Below are 7,500 nucleotides of genomic sequence, written 5' to 3' on the forward strand. Positions count from 1 at the left end.
ATGGTTAGATAGAGAGAGAGAAAGATATCATGGTTAGAGAGAGAAAGAAAGATATCATGGTTAGAGAGAGAGAAAGATATCCTGTTAGTTAGAAAGAAAGATATCATGGTTAGAGAGAGAGAGAAAGATATCATGGTTAGAGAGAGAGAAAGATATCCTGGTTAGAGAGAGAGAGAAAGATATCATGGTTAGAGAGAGAGAAAGATATCATGGTTAGATAGAGAGAAAGATATCATGGTTAGATAGAGAGAAAGATATCATGGTTAGATAGAGAGAAAGATATCATGGTTAGATAGAGAGAGAAAGATATCATGGTTAGATAGAGAGAAAGATATGGTTTGAGAGAGAGAAAGAAAGATATCATGGTTAGAGAGAGAGAAAGATATGGTTTGAGAGAGAGAAAGAAAGATATCATGGTTAGAGAGAGAGAAAGATATGGTTTGAGAGAGAGAAAGATATCATGGTTAGATAGAGAGAAAGATATCATGGTTAGATAGAGAGAAAGATATCATGGTTAGATAGAGAGAAAGATATCATGGTTAGATAGAGAGAAAGATATCATGGTTAGATAGAGAGAAAGAAAGATATCATGGTTAGATAGAGAGAGAGAAAGATATCCTGGTTAGAGAGAGAGAAAGAAAGATATCATGGTTAGAGAGAGAGAAAGATATCCTGGTTAGAGAGAGAGAAAGAAAGATATCATGGTTAGAGAGAGAGAGAAAGATATCATGGTTAGAGAGAGAGAGATATCCTGGTTAGAGAGAGAGAAAGAAAGATATCATGGTTAGAGAGAGAGAGAAAGATATCATGGTTAGATAGAGAGAAAGATATCATGGTTAGATAGAGAGAAAGATATCATGGTTAGATAGAGAGAAAGATATCATGGTTAGATAGAGAGAGAAAGATGTCATGGTTAGATAGAGAGAAAGATATCATGGTTAGATAGAGAGAAAGATATCATGGTTAGATAGAGAGAAAGATATCATGGTTAGATAGAGAGAAAGATATCATGGTGAGATAGAGAGAAAGAAAGATATCATGGTTAGAGAGAGAGAACGATATCATGTTTAGATAGAGAGAAAGATATCATGGTTAGATAGAGAGAAAGATATCATGTTTAGATAGAGAGAAAGATATCATGGTTAGATAGAGAGAAAGATATCATGGTTAGATAGAGAGAAAGATATCATGGTTAGAGAGAGAGAAAGATATCATGGTTAGAGAGAGAGAAAGATATCCTGGTTAGAGAGAGAGAACGATATCCTGGTTAGAGAGAGAGAAAGAAAGATATGGTTAGAGAGAGAGAAAGATATCATGGTTAGATAGAGAGAAAGATATCATGGTTAGATAGAGAGAAAGATATCATGTTAGAGAGAGAGAAAGATATCATGGTTAGATAGAGAGAAAGATATCATGGTTAGATAGAGAGAGAAAGATGTCATGGTTAGATAGAGAGAAAGATATCATGGTTAGATAGAGAGAAAGATATCATGGTTAGATAGAGAGAAAGATATCATGGTTAGATAGAGAGAAAGATATCATGGTTAGAAAGAGAGAGAAGAAAGATATCATGGTTAGATAGAGAGAAAAGATATCATGGTTAGATATGGTTTGAGAGAAAGATATCATGGTTAGATAGAGAGAAAGATATCATGGTTAGATAGAGAGAAAGATATCATGGTTAGATAGAGAGAAAGAAAGATATCATGGTTAGATAGAGAGAAAGATATCATGGTTAGATAGAGAGAAAGATATGGTTAGAGAGAGAGAAAGATATCATGGTTAGAGAGAGAGAAAGATATCATGGTTTGAGAGAGAGAAATATATCATGGTTAGATAGAGATTAAGAAATATATCATGGTTAGAGAGAGAGTAAGAAATATATCATGGTTAGAGAGAGAGAAAGATATCATGGTTAGAGAGAGAGAAATATATCATGGTTAGAGAGAGAGAGAAAGATATCATGGTTAGATAGAGAGAAAGATATCATGGTTAGATAGAGAGAGAAAGATATCATGGTTAGATAGAGAGAAAGATATCATGGTTAGATAGAGAGAAAGAAAGATATCATGGTTAGATAGAGAGAAAGATATCATGGTTAGATAGAGAGAAAGATATCATGGTTAGATAGAGAGAAAGATATCATGGTTTGAGAGAGAGAAAGATATCATGGTTTGAGAGAGAGAAAGAAAGATATCATGGTTAGATAGGAGAGAAAGATATCATGGTTAAAGAGAGAAAGATATCATGGTTAGATAGAGAGAAAGATATCATGGTTAGATAGAGAGAAAGATATCATGGTTAGAGAGAGAGAAAGATATCATGGTTAGAGAGAGAGAGAAAGATATCATGGTTAGATAGAGAGAAAGATATCATGGTTAGATAGAGAGATAAATATATCATGGTTAGATAGAGAGAGAGAAAGATATCATGGTTAGAGAGAGAGAGAAAGATATCATGGTTAGATAGAGAGAAAGATATCATGGTTAGATAGAGAGAGAAAGATATCATGGTTAGATAGAGAGAGAGAAAGATATCATGGTTAGATAGAGATAAAGATATCATGGTTAGATAGAGAGAAAGATATCATGGTTAGATAGAGAGATAAATATATCATGGTTAGATAGAGAGAGAGAAAGATATCATGTTAGATAGAGAGAGAGAAAGATATCATGGTTAGAGAGAGAGAGAGAAAGAGGCAACACAATAAAACCTGAATGATAAAGTAGCAGAGGTTGAATTTACTGAACTCCTTATGAAACATTTATTACAACTTGTTTCTACTACAGAGACTGAGGAGAGGCGGGACAATGGTAGTTCCTACTGCCAGAACTAACCTGATGCAACTGTGGACAGACAGACAAAGGGACAGACAGACAGACAGACAGACAGACGGACGGACGGGACCAGACGGACAGACAGACAGACAGACAGACAGACAGACAGACAGACAGACAGACAGACAGAGGGACATTGCTTTAGACAGAGGGAACAGCGGGCATGACAGACGGACAGTGTCAGTGACAGACAGACAGACAGACAGACAGACAGACAGTGGACATATCAACAGACACATCAGCAGCTCCTCCATTGCTTTATTCATAGGAGGGAACCTACATGGATTGACTAGGAGTGTCATGTGACAGAATCTTGGGGACTAGGAGTGGTCATGTGACAGAACCTTGGGACTAGGAGTGGCCATGTGACAGAACCTTGAGGACTAGGAGTGGTCATGTGACAGAACCTTGAGGACTAGGAGTGGTCATGTGACAGAACCTTGAGGACTAGGAGTGGTCATGTGACAGAACCTTGGGGACTTGGAGTGGTCATGTGACAGAACCTTGAGGACTAGGAGTGGTCATGTGACAGAACCTTGAGGACTAGGAGTGGTCATGTGACAGAACCTTGAGGACGAGGAGTGGTCATGTGACAGAACTACCACAGATATCCTATATGACTATATGACTGTATGCCTGTGTAGTAAATGACAGAGTTGTGTAAGTCATTGTATGAAACATAGGCACCTTGGTGATTGGAGCTTCGATGGTCATGGAGTGGATTCTGGCCATGGAGGAGTGTCTTCTCTGGGAACTGCCTGGAAACATGACGACAAACTCAACCACCAACTGATACGTTCAGCAGCCAATAACACAGGACTGTTTTACTAGTGACCTACTAACGGGAACCAGCCTGCATTAAATGAGGTCTACAGAGTGACTAAAAGAAGAAAGTAGGAGTGACGAGGAGAGGAAGACGAGGAGAGACGTGGAGAGGAAGATGAGGAGAGGAAGAAGGATAGACGTGGAGAGGAAGACGAGGAGAGACGTGGAGAGGAGAGGAAGACGAGGATAGACGTTGAGAGGAAGACGAGGAGAGACGTGGAGAGGAAGACGAGGAGAAACGTGGAGAGGAAGATGAGGAGAGGAAGACGAGGATAGACGTGGAGAGGAAGATCGAGGAGAAACGTGGAGAGGAAGATGAGGAGAGGAAGACGAAGGGAGGCGAGGAGAGACGAGGAGAGGAAGACGATGGAGAGGAAGTAGACACCACGACACTGGCTTGTTCCTCACTAGTCAACATGTCATGATCAGTATCCATCTCCAAAGATGTGTCCAATAAACAAGTAGAATAATAGTGATCATGTTCATTTGTAACTCTGTTCTCTAGAATAGTTCCACAGTCTCTCTCTCTGTCCCAGGCCTCCCTCCCTCCCTCCCTCCCTCCCCTCCCTCCCTCCCTCCCTCCCTCCCTCCCTCCTCCCTCCCCCTCCCTCCCTCCCTCCCTCCTCTCCCTCCTCCCTCCCTCCCTCCCTCCTCTCCCTCTCACCATCCCTCCCTCCCTCCCTCCCTCCCCCTCCCTCCTCACCATTCCTCCCTCCCTTCCACCATCCTTCCCTCCCTCCTCTCTCCCTCACCGCTCCCTCCCTCCTCTCCTCTCACCATCGCTCCCTCCCTCCCTCCCTCTCCTCTCAACCTCCCTCCCTCCCACCATCCCTCCCCCTCCTCTCCTCTCACCATCGCTCTCCCTCCCTCCTCTCCTCTCACCATCACTCCCTCCCTCCTCTCCTCTCACCCTCCCTCCTCTCCTCTCACACATCCCTCCCTCCTCTCCTCTCACCATCGCTCCCTCCCTCCTCTCCTCCTCTCACCATCTCCTCCCTCCCTCCCTCTTCTCCTCTCACCCTCCCTCCCTCCTCTCCCTCCTCACCCTCCCTCCCTCCTCTCCTCTCACCTCCCTCCCTCCCTCCCTCCCTCCCACCCACCATCCCTCCCTCCCTCCCTCACCATTCCTCCCTCCCTCCCCCTCCTCTCCTCCTCACTCCCCTCCCTCCCTCCTCCCTCCCACCATCCCTCCCTCGCCCTCTCCTCTCACCATCCTCCCTCCCTCCCTCCTCTCCTCTAACCCTCCCTCCCCCTCCCACCCTCCCTCCCTCCATCTCTCACCATCCCCCTCCCTCCCTCCTCTCCCTCCCTCCCTCCCTCCCTCCCTCCTCTCCTCTCACCATCCCTCCCTCCCTCCTCTCACCATCCCTCCCTCCCTCCCTCCTCCCTCCCTCCTCCCTCCTCCCTCCCTCCCTCCCTCCCTCCCCTCCCTCCTCTCCTCCTCACCATCCCTCCCTCCCTCCCCTCTCACCATCCCTCCCTCCCTCCTCTCCTCCCTCACCATCCCTCCCTCCCTCCCTCCTCCTCCTCATCGCTCCCTCCCACCATCCCTCCCCCCTCCCTCCCTCCTCCTCACCATCCCTCCCTCCCCCCATCACTCATCCCCTCCTCCCTCCTCCCTCCTCTCCTCTCACCATCGCTCCTCGAGACGTAGTCGATCTGACGTCCAACGAGCCTTTCCTCCGGTCCTTATGCTTACTGGACTGGATGTCTAGGGAGGGGAAAAACACACACACACACGCACACACACACGCACACACACACACGTTTGTTATGCTATCCTTGTGGAGACCAAACAATTGATTCCCATTCAAAATCCTACTTTCCCTAAACCCCTTAACCTAACTCCTAACCCTAAACCCAATCCCTAATTTAAACCCTAAACCTAACCCCTTAACCTAACTCCTAACCCTAAACCCAATCCCTAATTTAAACCCTAAACCTAACCCCTTAACCTAACTCCTAACCCTAAACCCAATCCCTAAGTTAAAACCCTAAACCTAACCACTAAGCCTAAAAATAGCATTTTTCTTGGTGGGGACTGGAAACATGTCCCAGTTGTCCGAATGTCCTGGTTTTACTTCCTGAAGACTTCTGACCCCCACAAGGGAAGTCAACCCAAAACACAGAGGTCAACCTTCTAGTTACATGAGTGGTTGTCATGGGAGAGGAACACATCTTGACACACAGGTCAACCTTCTAGTTACATGAGTGGTTGTCATGGGAGAGGAACACATCTTGACACACAGGTCAACCTTCTAGTTACATGAGTGGTTGTCATGGGAGAGGAACACATCTGACACACATGACAACCAGCCAGCTGGCAGGACAATAACACATACCCTACTGCCTCTGTTATACTACAAGGTTAGGGGTTTCTCCTTATCACTGATCTGGGATCAGGTTAGAGGTTTCCCCTTACCACTGATCTGGGATCAGGTTAGAGGTTTCTCCTTACCACTGATCTGGGATCAGGGTAGAGGCAACCTTACCACTGATCTGGGATCAGGGTAGAGGTCAACCTTATCATTGATCTGGGATCAGGTTAGACCTTCTCCTTATCATTGATCTGGGATCAGGTTAGAGGACCACTGATCTGGGATCACAGAGGTTTCAACCATCATTGATCTGGGATCAGGTTAGAGGTTACCCTTATCACTGATCTGGGATCAGGTTAGAGGTTTCACCTTACCATTGATCTGGGATCAGGTTAGAGGTTTCTCCTTATCATTGATCTGGGATCAGGGTAGAGGTTTCCCCTTATCACTGATCTGGGATCAGGTTAGAGGTTTCCCCTTATCACTGATCTGGGATCAGGTTAGAGGTTTCACCTTATCATTGATCTGGGATCAGGTTAGAGGTTTCTCCTTATCATTGATCTGGGATCAGGTTAGAGGTTTCCCCTTACCACTGATCTGGGATCAGGGTAGAGGTTTCCCCTTATCATTGATCTGGGATCAGGTTAGAGGTTTCCCCTTATCACTGATCTGGGATCAGGTTAGAGGTTTCACCTTACCACTGATCTGGGATCAGGGTAGAGGTTTCCCCTTATCACTGATCTGGGATCAGGTTAGAGGTTTCCCCTTATCACTGATCTGGGATCAGGTTTCCCCTTATCACTGATCTGGGATCAATCTTAACCTTAACCATTATGGGGATGAACAAACAGCTGACCCTGTGTCAGTGGTAATTTCTTCTCACTTTTCAAGGATAACATCAGTAACTGGTAGACACCGTCAAACATGCATTAGATAATACTCCATTACACTTCCTAACTTTAGCTTGTATGCATTGTAGTAAAACATGATCTGGGAGACAGAGAGAGAGAGAGAGAGAGGCAGGGAGAGACAGAGAGAGACAGAGAGAGAGAGAGACAGAGAGAGACAGAGAGAGACAGAGAGAGAGAGAGACTGGAGAGACAGGAGAGAGGAGGCAGGGAGAGACAGAGAGGCAGGGAGATCAGAGAGATCAGGAGAGAGAGAGAAACAGAGAGAGAGACAGAGAGTGACAGAAAGAGATCAGGTTAGAGAGAGAGAGACCAGAGAGACAGAGAGAGATTAGAGAGAGAGACCCTTACAGAGATCTGGGATGTAGAGAGAGAGAGAGAGGCCTTAGAGAGAGTGGGAGGCAGGGATGTAGAGAGAGAGAGAGGCAGGGAGTGAGAGAGAGAGATTCCAAGATTTGTGACCTGTTGCCTTAACGTGAGAAAAGGGCAACCAGTGAGGAACAAACACCATTGTAAATACAACCCATATCTATGCTTATTTATTTTATCTTGTGTCCTTTACCATTTGTACCTTGTAAAAACACTTATATATATATATTTAATATGACATTT

At 44.9% G+C, this 7,500-nt stretch overlaps 1 pseudogene; it reads right to left on the reverse strand.

Annotated features, from left to right (window-relative positions):
* The window catches only part of LOC135552488 (high affinity cAMP-specific and IBMX-insensitive 3',5'-cyclic phosphodiesterase 8A-like), a 162,118-nt pseudogene that overhangs the window by 28,458 nt on the left and 126,160 nt on the right, over positions 1 to 7,500 (reverse strand).

This window comes from Oncorhynchus masou, chromosome 2 (genome assembly GCF_036934945.1).
Source record: "Oncorhynchus masou masou isolate Uvic2021 chromosome 2, UVic_Omas_1.1, whole genome shotgun sequence".
Classification (NCBI taxonomy): domain Eukaryota; kingdom Metazoa; phylum Chordata; class Actinopteri; order Salmoniformes; family Salmonidae; genus Oncorhynchus; species Oncorhynchus masou.